The 17,419-nt window shown below is 37.4% G+C and overlaps 1 long non-coding RNA gene across 1 annotated transcript; it reads left to right on the forward strand.

Annotated features, from left to right (window-relative positions):
- The first annotated feature begins 1,305 nt into the window (after positions 1-1,305).
- LOC132343581 (uncharacterized) lies at positions 1,306-15,667 on the forward strand. The gene is made up of 4 exons (XR_009492488.1): positions 1,306-1,536; positions 3,917-4,200; positions 4,785-4,943; positions 14,359-15,667. It is a non-coding gene; the product is annotated as an uncharacterized lncRNA (long non-coding RNA).
- Positions 15,668-17,419: the final 1,752 nt, after the last annotated feature.

A 17,419-nucleotide genomic window follows, 5' to 3' on the forward strand; every position in this document is an offset into this window, starting at 1 on the left:
AATCTCAAATTATAGCGCCGAGATGTGAATACTTCAGGGGAAGTGAAGACTGATCACAGGGAAGATGATTTTTAGATCTCTCAGATCAGCTATCTAAAAGTGGAACCAGTCAATCCTGGAAGTTGAAATTTCACTGTTATTGAGGTTATTCAAGAACAAGTTGAACAGTTACAAGGGTAACTATTTGGTGGGAACATGTTTGAAAGAATTCAAGCATCAAAAGCAGGATGGACTCAAAACAGAGACTGATATCTTTTAATCTTAAATACTGGTTACAAATAAATGAGCATGAAACCTGACTATTACTCCCACAAAAAACTATTTGTGTCTGATTAGTCAATTTGTATGCCAAAGAACATGAAGGATACATTTTGTGCAACCATTGAACTAATCCTACTGGAACACTTGGATCTCTAAAATGAATTGTATGGTTAGTATTAAAGCATTTAGTTGTGAGTAAATTTAAATATTATTTACTCTTCTTTTTTATTAGAGTATGCTGTTTTACAACATTGGATTATTTTCTGTTGTATAATGAAATGAATCAGCTGTATTTATACATATATCCCTTTCCTCTTGGACTTCCTTCCCACACCTCCTCCCCACCCAGCCTACTTAGGTCATCACAGAGCACTGAGCTGAGCTCCCTACTTGCTCTTCTTTCTGAGCTCATATGTGTGTGCGTGTGAGAAACAGCTAATTAATAATGATTTTGGAGTGCCTGATTTACAACAGGCTTTACTGAGTATTAGGGGTATACCAAGAATGTAGAGAGTTTTTAACCTGTTTACCTTATTTCTCTTTTCTTTTTTATTTTCCTTTCTTTGCATATTTAGACACTCCAAACATCTTGATTTTTAACTTCACACTACATATAGATTTTAGCCCAAGTTTTGTCATTTATCAGCTGAATAATCTTGGTAAAATCCCTAATGTCTTTAAGTTTTAGTCCATTTTTGTGAAGGATGATAATAGAACCAACTTCACAGTGGTAGCTCAGTGAGATATGGACATATTTCTTAGCATATAATTAGTGTTCATCCAGTCATTGCTATTGATAGCTATTGTAGTATTGTTCAAACTCAGTGTCACATCTACTCTTATAATCTTTTATTAAACCCTTCTTATTCTGGGTTCATTAGTGTCTCCAACAAACACTACTGTTCACCTCATTGTCATCACCCACTCTCTTCCATGGTTATTCTATCTTGTTATGGAAAAAGATGAGCTTTCCACTTCAGTTTAAACCTCTACACAGTCATACCTCTACTCTCAACTCTTGCTTTACATGGGGAGATGGACAAATCTATTTGATAATGTCATAGAGTTCTAGGTGTGTTAGTAGCTCAGTCATGTGCGACTCTTTGTGACCCCAGGGACAGTAGCCAGCCAGGTTCCTCTGCCCGTGGATTTCTCCAGGCGAGAATACTGGAGTGGGTAGCCCTTCCCTTCTCCAGGGGATCTTCTCTACTCAGGGATTGGACCTGGGTTTCCTGCATTGCAGGCAGATTCTTTACCATCTGAGCCATCAAGGAGGTTGGTAAAACTAACTTATTTAGTCAACCAGCTCATTTTAGAGATGAGTAACCTGGGATAACTCCGGGAGTTGGTGTTTGACCGGGAGGCCTGGCATGCTGCGATTCATGGGGTCACAAAGAGTCGAACATGACTGAGTGACTGAACTGAACTGAACTTGGAATAACAAAGACAGGTCTGACATTTTTCAGATAACAGAGCAATTAGTTAATAGGAGCAAGTTATTAACCGAGTAAAGTGCTCCTCTGCTTTGATCCAAACAGTTGTGAGTGAATTGAGACTAGGGAGAAAAAAAGAAGAAGGTCAGAATTTGATCTATAGTACTCGGTAGCATATAGGCCAATGTTTTGAGTATGAAAAAAGAAATAAATTAAGAAATAAAATAACATATTTTTATATGTTATTCTGTCCTGAGCACTAAAATAGTTTCTTTATATATAGTGCATTATTTAATCCTCTACAACAAAACCAAAACATAGAAACAAACTTTCTCTTCATTTCTTAACTGAGTCAATAAAGCTCAAAAAATTATATTTGGCTAATTTAAATACACTAATAAATAGTAGTGCTACAATTTTAACCTATGTTTTTATGAATGTAAAATTTGTGCTCTTTGGCTGCTTTTATACCAATGCTCACTCTTCCCAATCTTGGCTATTATATAATCCTAGTCCTCTAAGGCAAATAAGTCCACTTCTCCTAGGGATGTCCAAGACACTTACAGTGTATTTGTCTTCGGGAGAAGAGATAGGTATAGAAATTAACTAGGTAGGCTGTCATTCTGTGTGGTTTCCTGGGCACTAGGAAGTGTAATTTAAACAACTCATCAGGGTACTTACCCCTAACTTTATTCTACAAGAAGTTGGATCTCACTAAGAGAGATGGGGCAAAATTCCTCAAGTTCCAGGAACACAGAGAATTATTTAATACCAGAGAGGGAAAGAGTGTGGGCAAAATAATTTTTTCTATGAATATTAAGAATTGTTGGAATCTTAGATTTTTCACTGGTAACTTCAGATAACAGGAAACATTGGAGTGGCATATTCAGTCTGTATGTTATTTCTGCTTAATGCACTATCCTTTCAAAGAGAAACATTTACAAATCATCATTCAACTTTTGGAAAAAAACCCCACAATTCTCTGGTTTGTGGTATTGGTTAGTTTCTGTGTTATAAATACTCCTACATTACCTGTTTCAAGGTACCAGCATGAATTTGCTGACTGCAGAGTTGAAAGAGATATACACATTATCTTTGGTGAACCCAGTGCAAGTCCTTAGGTGCATATGACATGGATATATGGATATTTAATATAGGTACCTGAATATTTTATGTGTATGCATAGAGAAAAAAGGTCTGGGAAGATATGCAAAAATTATTTTATCAGTTTGCTCTGGAAAGAAGAGTGGGTTTAAGATAGGTCTGACAAAAGACAACTTTCTCACTTTATTCTGTATATTTTTGAATCTTTCTAAAAACATTTTATTAGCATGTATACATAAAAAGTACATGTACAATAAATTTATAGTTCAGTTTTCATAAACTGAACACTTCTAAATAGCCACTTATCCAGATCCAGAAACAACATTATCAACACTATTCATATCTCTGCCAGTCATTTAGTCCTCAACATCCCAGGAGTAACCATTATTCTGGTTTCTAACATAATAGATAACTTTGTCTGCTTTTGTAATTTGCATAAATGCTGCTGCTGCTGCTGCTAAGTTGCTTTAGTTGTGTCCGACTCTGTGCGACCCTGTGGACAGCAGCCCACCAGGCTCCTCTGTCCATAGGATTCTCCAGGTAAGAATACTGGAGTGGGTTGCCATTTCCTGGTATAACATAAATTTTGCTAGTTACTTAACTCAAATATTCAATGACATAAACATTAATTTTAATTAATGATAATAAAGGATCATTATTGATAATGACAAAATAAACTTTTTATTTATGTTAAATTATTTTGTATCTAAATTCTTTTCTATAACATTTTTGTGAAATTCATCATTAAACATACCAAGAATTCCCTGGCTGTCCAGTGATTAGGACTGGAAGCATTCATTGCCCCAGGCTTAGGACCGATCCCTGGTTGGGGAACTGAGATTTTACAAACCATGTGGTGCAGTCAAAAAAAAACAAAAAGACAAAAAGCAAGCAAAAGACATCATCAAACTTCTCAAAATAGACAACAACAATCAATAATGCTATGTGTAGTTGAAGGCCATTCATTTTTATTGCTGTATAGGATTCTATTGTGTGAATGTAATTCCATTCATTAATCATTCCACTGTTGACAGCCTCAAGTTATTTCACAAATGGAGACTGGCTACACCTACTTCTATTGATCTCTTTCCCATTTTTCTCACTACTCCCTTGGACAGCTTGAATTTAATGTAGCCCCTGAACTCTTCGTATTCTTTGGGATAAAGGCGATTTCTCTCGGAGGCCTTGATGAGTATGGTATGTCACCTCTTCAGAGACATTATGTAAGAAGTTTATAATCCTGGGTCCAGAAAAGTCAACAGAATTCAAGGTGTATTATTACTCAAATGGACTGGGAAAACGTATCTTAAAAAACAACAACAACAGCAAATCAGAGATGCAGCTCTATTTCCTAAGAAGTATTAAAGAAGTGTTAAAGAGGGAATGACATCTAAGAGAAAAGGTAATTTTGACTTTGGCCAAGTGAAGGATGAATAGGCTATAATTTTTGTGGCTATATCTATTTAGATGAATTTTATATCTAGGTGCTTTATATTTAGGTTTAAGTTAGAATGTACCCATGTCACTGGGGTTTCCTTCATTGCTCAGTGGTAAAGAATTCACATGCTTATGCAGGAGACACGGGTTTGATTCCTGGGTCGGGAAGATTCCCTGGAGAAGGAAATAACAACCCATTCTAGTATTCTTGTCCAGGAAATCCCGTGTACAGAGGAGCCTGGTGGGCTACAGTCCATGGGCTTCCAAATGGATCAGACATGATTTAGCAACTAATAGCAGCAACTGTGTCACTAAGGAGGAATGGCTTGGTGATTTTAATCTGCCAACCAGTATGATGGGCTGCTTTTAATAATTTATGGTAAGGCTAGGGCAAGTAGCTGTGGAAATATATTGATTACAGACTTTTGTTCAACTGTATTACCTGGGGCCTGAATCAGCACTGCTTCAGACCAATGTACAAGAAAGCGTGTAGGGAAGAAAGCACAAGAGGGAGTGAGAGAGGGAGAAATTCTAATTATTTCCCTACAGGACAAATGGCAGGTTCAGGCCCCTGGAGATCAAGGAAGACTTGCAGGTGATGGCTATGCCTGGTGGTGTACTTTCTGAGCAAGTACAAGCAGCAGAGATGTGAAGAGGAAAACCGACAGCCTTACCTGGAAGGAAAATAGGAGGATTCTGGTTTCATGGGTAAGTCTCATATCATTCCAAGAGTCCTACGTACTTCTGTGGAGTCTTGGCTGTGACTATGAGCTAGTGATATTCGGGAATTAATGGTACTATGTCCACAAATATACCCATAATCTGGAAAAGTACTAATGATTTCTATTGAATCCATACTTCACTTATAATGAAACTGAGTCTACGAAAAAGTTGGAAATCCAAAGAAGTATGGTATGGCAGTTCTTGGAATCCCAACAAGAATGCACGTAATAATAAGAAAAAATAATAATGTTTTGATTGTGTCATGATGATTTCACAACTTTTGTCTAGAGAGGAAATTCTAATATCTTTTTGTAGATTTAGCCACAGTTTGCAAGTGGTACTGGGATATAAGACTTCTTTCTAATGATCTCATGCTGGTAGTATTGGAACCTAGTGTTGAGGCATAGAATTACTTTAGAAGAGATTCTGAAACAATAGGTTAAAAATAGTGCTTTTTCTATCAAAATGGATGAAATTTTTTGGTTGAATAAAAGATATATTCTAGAGATGTCACTCTTCCTTCTACAATTCTCCTTGTCTCAACCCAAATATAGAAAGTGTGATGTATCTCACAAATATCTGTACCAGATCCTTGCAGAATCAATTTTTCAAAATTTAGTATAAATGTATAGCCTAACATACTTATTAAGAATTTCCCAAATAGAGACATTTTATAAAGCAAAGATATATGCATAAATAATACTTCTTTTATTATGATTATAACCTTATGATGAATATTTCAGGGAGTTTATTATTCAGTGACCACTTAATAGAAAAAAATGGAGGAATAGTAAAATTATTTAAACATTTTTTCTATCACAAAGAGGTTTGTGGTTTCGTGTCAGAGAAAAACACCTGGGAAATAATTCTGAAAGCTATTTTTCTTTTCTGGTCAAATTTAGTATATGGATATGTTGCTAGGATAGAACATAGGTGTCAGTGTATAACTACACTCCAAAATAAATATATACATTATATAAATTTACTAAGGTTTTGTATATTGGAGTTCTAGCTATTCAAGATTTTCTGAAGATCACATTAACATAATGAATTTTTAATCATCAGTTTTTTTTAGGGTTTCTCATGGATTTAGGGCTTCCCTGGTGGCTCAGAGGTTAAAGCATCTGCCTGCAATGCGGGAGACCTGAGTTCGATCCTTGGGTTGGAAGATCCCCTGGAGAAGGAAATGGCAACCCACTCCAGTATTTTTGCCTGGAGAATCCCACGGACGGAGGAGCTTGGTGGGCTACAGTCCACGGGGTTGCAAAGAGTCAGATACGACTGAGCGACTTCACTTTCACTTTCATGTGGATTTACTCTTTTTGATGCCACAATGAGAAAATTTCAATTTTAGGATGCAAGACATAATCAGAAGGTTTTTTCATGTTATAACTACAGAGACTATAATCCAAGTATTATTTCATCCAGGAAATTTTTAAAAACTGGTTTTAAGGGGTTTTATTTTATATTATGGGTGCTGTTAAAGCCAAAGGTGGAGAAATAGAAAACTCTTCATAAAAATATAACTATCATCATGCAGTCTGAAGAATGAGGAATTTCACAGGCTAAAAATAAGAAAGAACATTTTAAAAAATATAGCTCAACAAGTAGTCTTGCAGCTCTGTGTGTCACCAGATGTGAGGCGCTGAAAATATTAGGAAGAATAGGCCACTGTGAAACTGACAGAATAAATATTCTATACAAATGAGAAATCAGCATGCTTAGGATTGAGAGTGGCTTTAGAAATTTTCTTTTCTAAAGATATGCCTGGGGAAGTTGTGCCGCAACTTCTACACTACTGGCCAAAGAGAAGAGGGGCTCCAGACAATCCACACTGGCAATTAGAACAGAGGAACATCCATAATCCAAACTTGAAAACTACAAGGAGCATGATAAATCCAGAGTCTGACTGGATTCTGAAATTAGAAACTAAAATTGTCATGAAAAGGAGAAAAATTGTTCTAAAGTTTCAAGGACACAAAAATACAGTTCAGTAGTAATTTAAGGAAACAGGTAAGGGTTGATTACCAAAGCTCACGTAAAGATGATTTTAGAAACAGCAAAAAAGAAAGGCCGGACCTGAACTACAGCTCTGGCAGGAACTATTGAGAGAAGTTGGCTGAGGCTGTGACTAGGGATCCTCCTTTGGGATGGGGGTTGAGATTAGTATTTGTGGCTTCATTATAAAGTCACTTAAATGAACTTTCCACACAAAGCTGAGTTTGACAGTCAACCTCCAGTCTGATACTTAAATAACTTTCTAGAATCTTAAGTATGTCACCGAGGAACACTAGAAACCTAGTGTGAGCAAGCTCGTCTTTTACCTGGTGGAGAGAAGGAGGAATTACTGCACTACCCATGAGGACTTCTGGACTATTTTGTCCTAATTAAGATTCTGCCACCCATGTGCAGCAAGCTTCATCTAGTTCTGCTCATCTCCATTGTAGGAATGCACTCTAACACCATCTCTCATTTGTAATTCTCCAACAGCCTCTGAATTTATCTAGATGTACACACCCTTGGTCTTCCATTCCCTACACAACAGTCACAGAGCTCTCTTTTGTTTCGCTTTCTGTACTCTTCCCCCTTAAGCTCTCATATACTTCCCTTGACCATTCACAACCTTGGCTCACCCAAGCGTTCACCTTCATATATTTTTCTAATACTACTCTTCCTTTATTCAGCAACCACATTGAATTTTTCTGTTACTTGTACTATGTGTTTGCCCTTTTCTACCTCAGGACTTTATACATTTACCTACTGCATTTACCAGAAATATCTGTAATTATTCTTCTCAACATGTGCCCCTTCTCAACTCTATGGTAACATCCAGCTTATCTTTTTCATGTTCTTCAGATCCTAGTTTAAATGCTATTTTCTCAATACAATCTTTCCAGAGCCCCTTACTTCAAGGTAAATTTAGAACTTAGATTTCTTCTATTTTAGCACATGTCATACTAATAAATATATATTTAATAGTTACAGCTTTCATGGAAACTATATTCTTTTCCATTCAGTGTTACACCCCAAGTGCCTAACCCATGTTGACTGATTTATTTTTTAGTTTAAAAAATGTATCCATATATTTACTGGTGTCTTCACCACACTGCATGTGGGATCTTGGTTCCCCAATCAGGGATCAAACCTAGGAACCAGCATCGAAAGTGCAGAGCCCCAGCCACTGGACTGCCAAAGTATTCTAATAGTGATTGATTTGATTCCTATCGACTCTTTCTGTAACTTAAGTAGGGACTAACCTGAAAGACAAACATCACATTAGGTATGTGCCATGGACATGGGGAAGCAGGGCTGACTATAGGGCTGGAGCAAGTCTGTATTGGCAAGAATTGAAAGAGCAGTTTCAAATAGTATTTATGGACTGGAATAAATGTACTTATAGATGGAGATGATAAGGAAGTAGTCTTGTCCTTTAGGTGATGCTAACGATGATCACAAACAATATAGGGGAAGTCAGGATATGAGGATGAGAACAAGAGAAGACAGAATTATGCTGATAGTGTTGAATTTAAGAAGTCTACAGAGTTTTCATGGGAGAAAGCAATGGCACCCCACTCCAGTACTCTTGCCTGGAAAATCCCACGGACGGAGGAGCCTGGTGGGCTGCAGTCCGTGGGGTCGCTAAGAGTCGGACATGACTGAGTGACTTCACTTTCACTTTTCACTTTCACACATTAGAGAAGGAAATGGCACCCTACTCCAGTGTTCTTGCCTGGAGAATCCCAGGGACAGGGGAGCCTGGTGGGCTGCAGTCTATGAGGTCACATAGAGTTGGACACGACTGAAGCGACTTAGCAGCAGCAGCACAGAGTTTTCATAAGATATCCAATAGGCAGAGTTGCATCTTGAGCCAAAGAAATAAATGAAGATTAGAGACACAGAGTTGGGATTCATTTCAAGTGATTGAAACAGTGCTTATAAATACGTTTGTTCAGGACTTTATTCTTAAGAAGTAGGCTGAAGGTGTGCTCCTGGGATGTTGACAGTGTTTGTTCTATTGTGACACAAGAAGCCCACAGAATTTAATTATGCTTGAGAATAAAATGATTAGAAACTCTTACATTTTTCAATATTATTATTATCTGCCCCTAAATCTTTAGCTTAGCAAAAGCAGTTTGAATTTGGAGATTTTAAAACATAAACATAGCTACTATTATTGTTCATCTTTTGGCTTGCTATTCTTTATTCTCCAAGAGACTTATGACTTGGGAAATATTAATATGTAGTACCTTAGAGTAAAGCTTTAAGTTTCTTGTCTTTGAGCTTTATCACTAAGTTATCCTAGCCTGCTTCCCTGAGAGCTCAGTTGGTAAAGAATAGTCTCAATTCCTGGGTCTGGAAGATCCTCTGGAGAAGGGTTAAGCTACACTCTAGTATTCCTGGGCTCCCCTTGTGGCTCAGCTGGTAAAGAATTTGCCTGCAATGTGGGAGACCTGGGTTCAATTGCCTGGAGAAGGGAAAAGCTACCCACTCCAGTATTCTGGCCTGGAGAATTCCATGGACTGTATAGTTCATGGGGTTGCAAGGAGTCCGACACAACTGAGTGACTTTCACTTTCACTATATACCAGATAGTGTTTTACTTGGATTAGCTCATTTAATTTTGTCAAAGTTATTCAGTGAGTGTATTATTATTTTTTTCTTATAAATAAAGACATTCAGGCATAGAGAGCTGCTAATAATTTTTGTTCAAATCACATGGCTCAGAACATAGTTAAGTTGAGAATCAAACTCAACAAATCTAACTTCAGAACATGAATACTTAATCACTATGGTAATACTCTTCCCCCACCTTCCTGACTCAAGTGTCTTACTCCTAGAGAAACCTCTAGCTTCTTAATCCCTATTTTGGAAACAAAATAAAATTATTGGTTCCTCAATCAAACCTTTAGCCATCAACAGATATGCACAGGGACAGTGCATATCTTTCACGCATGGGTTTAATTTTATTTGTTAAGATGCTAAGGATACTGGAGTGAGTTGCTACTTCCTTCTCCAGGGACTCTTCTCAACCCAGGGATTGAAACTGGGTCTCCTACATTGCAGGCGGTCTCCTGTCCTGTCAGTTCTCAAATTGGCCAAGTCCATGTCAAAATAAAAGCGAATAGGTTGTGGCTGGACTCTTGTAACCTAGGAAATGATTGATAAGAAGCAGCAGCACAATAAGCTCTTTTCTGTCTCTTTTGATATCCTTCTGAGTTAACACTGAAAAGTACAAACACAATATAATATTATAACATGGGAGTTTATCTTGAAGTCTTACTAGTATTTGTTTTATTCAATATGTGGAGCATAATTTGGGAATAAAACATTTGCAAGAATGTCTCAAATTGGTCAGCCTTTGTCTTTAGGTCAGCCTTTATCTCTGTACACCTGGATTATTTCAATCAACTCCCATCAGTTCTCCCTGTACCCATGTGTTCTAGGTATGCTTGCTACCCTATGCCGGGGCACAGTATAGATTTACTATATGCTTTCTTATCCTGTGGGCAATAGGGAACCAGTGAAATGTGCTTTCTCAGTTTCTTTCACTAGCTGAGAGACTCATTATATTTATTATTTGACAAAAAATGATTCCCAGATTTAATAACAGCTAAGATTGGGCAGATGACACCACCCTTGTGGCAGAAAGTGAAGAGGAACTAAAAAGCCTCTTGATGAAAGTGAAAGTGAAGAGTGAAAAAGTTGCCTTAAAGCTCAACATTCAGAAAACGAAGATCATGGCATCTGGTCCCATCACTTCATGGGAAATAGATGGGGAAACAGTGGAAACAGTGTCAGACTTTATTTTTGGGGTCTCCAAAATCACTGCAGATGGTGATTGCAGCCATGAAACTAAAAGACGCTTACTCCTTGGAAGGAAAGTTATGACCAACCTAGATAGCATATTCAAAAACAGAGATGTTATTTTGCCAACAAAGGTCTGTCTAGTCAAGGCTATGATTTTTCCTGTGGTCATGTAAGGATGTGACAGTTGGACTGTGAAGAAAGCTGAGCACTGAAGAATTGATGCTTTTGAACTGTAGTGTTGGAGAAGACTCTTGAGAGTCCCTTGGACTGCAAGGAGATCCAACCAGTCCATTCTAAAGGAGATTAGTTCTGGGTGTTCTTTGGAAGGAATGATGCTAAAGCTGAAACTCCAATACTTTGGCCACCTCATGCGAAGAGTTGACTCATTGGAAAAGATGCTGATGCTGGGAGGGATTGGGGGCAGGAGGAGAAGGGGACGACAGAGGATGAGATGGCTGGATTGCATCACTGACTCAGACAAGAGTTTGGGTGAACTCTGGGAGTTGGTGATGGACAGGGAGGCCTGGCATGCTGCAATTCATGGGTTGGCAAAGAGTCGGACATGACTGAGCAACTGAACTGAACTGAAGACTAGGCTGTTGAAATTAAATCTAGGAATTATCAAGAAAGATGTCCCAGTTGTCAGTGTGTACTTCAAGTTCTAGTTCTGAGAGCTGGACTCCTCCTTTCCAAGTGCAGTATTTAATGCCCGGCAGAATTCCCTTTCTAGCTTTGTCCTTTCTGCTTCTCATATACAAAGGAGCCAAGAAGAAAAACATTCAAAATACAGCTCTTTATGTATTGTCAGACAGAAATCCGGCTGAAGGAGAGGTGGGAAAACCTCTGAATGGGACCCAAAGCCTCATCTTGTTCTTTGTTCCTATAGTTGGTGGAAAGAGATCTGGCTTTATACCTTGAAAAACTCCCTGATTTGTCATTGCACACAACTCACAAACAGAATTTTACACGGTGCTATATATTATAGTAGTGGTTACTCAACATTTCAACTTTATAAAATCTTTCCCAGCATCAGGGTCTTTTACAATGAGTCGGCTCTCCACATTGGCTCTCCACGATGGCCAAAGTATTGGAGCTTCAGCTTCAGCATCAGTCCTTCCAAGGAAGATTAGTGGCTATGTCTTATTTCCAGATGTGGCATCTTTTTAAAGTTCCATGTGTGTATATGTCAATCTCAGTTTCTCAATTCACTATTGATGCACAATTGATACTATGTATATATACTAGATAACTAATGTGAACTAACTACATAGCATGGGGAACTCAATACTCTGTGGTGACCTAAATGGGAAGGAAATCCAAAAAATGGGGGATGTATGTATACATATAGCTTCTTCCTTTTTCTGTATAGTAGAAAATAACACAACATTGTAAAGCAATTATACTCCAATAAAAATAATAAATAAATATAATTCCTTGTGTAAGAGAAAAAATGGAACAGTGAGACTTTATTTTTGGGGGCTCCAAAATCATTGCAGATGGTGACAACAGCCATGAAATTAAAAGATGCTTGCTCCTTGGAAGAAAAGCTATGACAAACCTAGGCAGCAGATTAAAAAGCAGAGACATTATTTTGCTGACAAAATTTCATCTAGTCAAAGCTATGGTTTTTCCAGTAGTCATCTATGGATGTGAGAGTTGGACCATAAAGCCGAGCACCAAAGAACTGATGCTTTTGAACTGTGGTGTTGGAGAAGACTCTTGAGAGTCCCTTGGACTGCAAGGAGATCAAACCAGTCAATCCTAAAGGAAATCAGTCCTGAATATTCATTGGTAGGACTGATGGTGAAGCTAAAGCTCCAATACTTTGGCCACCTGATGCGAAGAACTGACTCATTGGAAAAGACCCTGATGCTGGGAAAGATTGAAGGCAGGAAGAGAAAGGGATGACAGAGGATGAGATGGTTGGATGGCATCATCGACTCAACGGACATGAGTTTGAGCAAGCTCCAAGAGTTGGTGATGGACAGGGAAGCCTGGCATGCTGCAGTCCATGGGGTCGCAAACAGTTGGACACGACTGAGCAACTGAACTGAAGAGAACAAATGCATGAAACTGAAGGGTTGGACTGACTCCTGGACTTCCTGATTGTAGTGAATCAAGTCATGTCCCTTGATCTATAGTCTGATGAAGATCCTATTTGTTCCATTTCTTTGGTCTCTTTCAACTTCTCATTCATTTGGAGAAGTGCTCCTAGCAGTTTGGATACCTTTGAATTGAAGGCTCCTAATAATAATAAATATTTTGGTGTCATTTAGCATTCTTCTGCCTGGAGAAGGCAATGGCACCCCACTCCAGTACTCTTGCCTGGAAAATCCCATGGACGGAGGAGCCTGGTAGGCTACAGACCATGGGGTCACGAAGAGTTGGACATGACTGAGCGACTTCACTTTCACTTTTCCCTTTCATGCATTGGAGAAGGAAATGGCAACCCACTCCATTGTTCTTGCCTGGAGAATCCCAGGGACAGGGGGAGCCTGGTGGGCCACCATCTATGGGGTCACACAGAGTCGGACACGACTGAAGTGACTTAGCAGCAACAGCATTCTCCAGCCAGTTAATAGAGAATTTATATCCAAAATAATGAAATGGTTTTCACAGAACCACCCAACATATTTTTTTAAAAGATATCAGATCCTTAAAAGAGAAATTAGTTCCTCAAATGATGCCATGTGACCAAGAAAACAACACATACTGTGCAGGAGTGGTTAGTAATTCAGGCTCATTTATTACTAATCCTGATACTCACTGTATTTTATTTTTCAGGGATGTTGATTTTTATTTCAGACTTCTATATACCACAGTTGGCATTTAGTTTTGTGCAGAAACGAACTGGTGTTTCAAAATTGTGGCATGCAAGCCTACATTTGCCTCTCTTGAGAAAACAACTATAGGTGTCCTTCATGGCACATTTCACTGTTAAAAGGAACAAAAAAGCACATAAACCACTTAGTTATTATATGTGACATAGGGCCCCGAACATGGAATAAATCAGTTGTTGATATGAAATTTATTATAACATCTGCACATGCTAAGATTCCTCCCCTCACTCCCTTTACAATAGAGTTTTAAGAAGTCATTTATTTCACTGTTTATCCAACCATGACAGTTTTGTAATTTGTTGTCTGCTCTCTCTGCAACTTTTGGCCGGGCCTGCTACCGGCTACAGCTTACTTCTCCATGAAAATTTATAAATAGTTGTTGTTAAATCCAGAATAGCTTTGCAGCAGACAATGTATATTCCTAAGTGTAACCTACCCACCTGATTACTTTTTCCTCTAATTCAAAAGAAATTAAATATTTAAATTTTTTGACTTTACAAGTCAAGAATGGGAAAGTCAATTCATGTTGTTTAAATAGCTCTCTTGCTTTTATCTTTAGAACTCTCTCTGATAGGAAGAATGAATAGAACCCTAGCAGGCACTGGGTTAAGAGGGATTCTTGAACACACACAGATCTGAGGCTTTCAGGGAAGAAGGAAACACTGTACTAGTGATTCCATGCATGAGCAGCCTTAGATACACAGTGAAGAAGTGTAAAATCACTTAGCATTTCCTTTTTTTTTTTTTTTTCAGAATGCCCTCCTTTATAAAGTACTCAAATTCTCCTTGATCACAACATATACCAATGAACAGAATCATCCATATCATGGATGGAAGACTTGCTGTTTCACCTCTTCAAGAAATGCTTGCATTTTTAAATGAGTCACCAACAGAGGGAAACTCACAAAGTAAAAACATTAAATGTAATGGTGAATTATCAGGTATCCGCAAAGAAGGTATACAGACAGTGGTCTTCGCTCTTCACCTAGAATCTTACTTTATAGGATCCAGTTGTGGTGGAGTTGATGGTACTGGTAACCTGATACATATTGATGCCCTCAGATTTCAGCAAACTTAAGCTAGCATAAGATCTCTGTTACTTTGGATAACTAGGCCGTATAGGGAAAAAGTCAAACCCATATTACATTGACTTTTTTTTTTCATATATTTTAGTCCATGTGATATCACTGTTCCACTGTATAAATTAATGATGTCTCTTTATTTATAATATCTAGGGAGATGTTATTTATTGCTTTTGATGCTGGAGGGAAAAGACATTATCTCACCAGCTTAAAAATGCATCCTCAAATTATACCATCCTACATGAGGGGTGTGAAGCATGTATGTCGACTTAATTGGAATTTACAAATAACAGAAGATGACAGCTGTCAAGCACCAGTATGAGGAAAAGAATAGCATTATTTAAGTGGCAATTCTAAATTAGCATATTTCCACTAGTAACAAAAACAACAAATATCTTTTCTCTAGATAACAGCTATTGCATCATATAAAAATTCATATTTATGCACGAGAAGGAATTGCAAATTTTTCAACTTTTAGATTAAACCATGCACATAAACATGTCTCTTAGGTTTCTGAAGATACTGAAAATGTCATGAAGGTTTTCACATAAGTTTTTCAAAAGCAGATGACATGAGGGACACATGTAAATCATGATCACATGATTGAAAGTAATATTTTATTACCCAAATGTGGTTGCTCTGTATACTAGTCTTTTCTATTTTAAGGAAACCTTTGTTTGGGGTTGGTATAAAGCAAAACATGATTTTAATTCTGTTTGTTCTGAGTTTAGAAAGATGTCATACAATAACAATTCTCATAATTTTCATCTGAGAAATTTTATTTTAATTGCAAAATAGTTGAAGTCATTTGACTCTTTTCTCCAAGATATTTAGGTTTTTGAGTTTTAAATTTACCCAAAGGTAGACTTAACTGTTAGAGAATTTGGTTTCATTTATACTATTAAGGAATGGAGTGTAAGTTCAATTAGTAAATTACTGAAATTCTAGCCACTTCTAAATAAAAATTCCCCATAGTTTTATTTGTTTGCTTGTTTGTTTTGTTTGGTTTTAAGGTGAATGGAATTGTTTTTTGGGGTATGTGTTTTTACAGTGTTCTTATATATACAACAAACAAACAAACTTCTTTTTCTATCCTAAGTAGCCCAAAATACATCAGAACAACCCATCCAATGATCTCTATCAAGACACATAGGGTACACAACTCAAGCACATGAAATCCAACAGAGAAACTTTGTGTTTTATTCTCCAATGGAGGTCAAAGTAGAGTTTCTTCCTCCAAAATGAGGCACCAAGAAGTTACTTTCTTTCTCAGACATTTCAAAACAATGTAAAAGTAATCAAAATATTTCAGAAGGACATCATCATAGTCGATATTAGGCACTTTGCATATTTACATATCTGTAATCCTCATGATAATATTATTAAATAGATGTACTTACTACACTTAATTCATGGTATTGTGGCCAACTCTATCATTCAGTGTATGTTAGTGAAAAATACACTGTTACTGCACAACGCACAGTACCTCACTGTTTCTCAAGGATCCAGACGATTATACTTTAATATCCTATCTACTTGGTCTTTCTGGATGGCCAGCCTAGACTGAGAACAAAGCATTTGCTCAAGTCCTTAAACTCTCTCCCATAATAATATAACTCACCAGAAACCTTTTTAGTAAGATCACAAGTCCTTTCTGTAAGACTTACTTCTGGGGCTATCACAAACCACTCTCTTGGCAATTCAGTCACTCTATCTCCAGCTGACATCAACCAAAACTTATCCCTCTATAAAGATTTCAACCACTCAATTAACTTTTCCAATTTTCCTGGTGACAGTGGGGCCAGGAAGAAAAATACAACGAAGAGAAGGACAGGAATCTTCACGACTGAACAAAGTCAGTTAAGTCAGCAGCTCTGAAGTCTTTCAGTAAGAAGGTGGAGAGTGTATCTTTTTATATTTCTCTTCCTACAGTGATATGAATTTAGTCATTCATGTTTATCAAAGTTAACACTCCTGTTTAGCAGTGCCTGGGGCAAAAGTATTGGACATTGCTTCTCCTTTATCTTTTTTTTTTTTTTTTTGCATTTTTACATCTTTATTCCAGTTATTCTGTCCTCAATGTTTGCATTTGGCAGTATTTTTCCATTTTGCTACATAGACTCTGTTACATCATTTTTAATGGTTAATATTTTATTAACTAAATATCCCAACACTTCTCCTTTATCTTGATAACATAAAGGGCTTAAGATGTTGCCAGCAGATTATCATGATTTTTAGTAGCTAGTTGTCTAAATAATCCCATATCACTGGAATTTCTTACAGGAGGTCTGAGGAGTATAAATATGACAGTGTGATCTTTTCTTTTCTTTTTTTTATTGCTTAAGAAACTATGCAAAAATAAACCACTGAATTTTAAAAGTAGCAGAAATTTTTTTCTGCTAATTTATTACTTTTGCTGTTAGAATCTTTCCCCCTGTGATCTATAGTTATTGTTAAAACCCTCTTCATCATTACAGAAATAAATAATTCTTTGCTGTCTCTCACATGCAATGTGGATTTTAAAACACAATAGGTATAAGAGAATTTCACAATGAATACTTGCATTCACACACATCTTTTCTTCTTTCTTCTTTGAAGTTGCTCAGTCTTGTCAGACTCTTTGCGACCCCGTGGACTATAGCCTACCAGGCTTCTCTGTCCATGGGATTCTCCAGGCAAGAATAGTGGAGTGGGTTACCATTTCCTTCTCCAGGGGATCTTTATGACCCAGG

Source organism: Bos taurus, chromosome 23 (genome assembly GCF_002263795.3).
Source record: "Bos taurus isolate L1 Dominette 01449 registration number 42190680 breed Hereford chromosome 23, ARS-UCD2.0, whole genome shotgun sequence".
Taxonomy (NCBI): Eukaryota; Metazoa; Chordata; class Mammalia; order Artiodactyla; family Bovidae; genus Bos; species Bos taurus.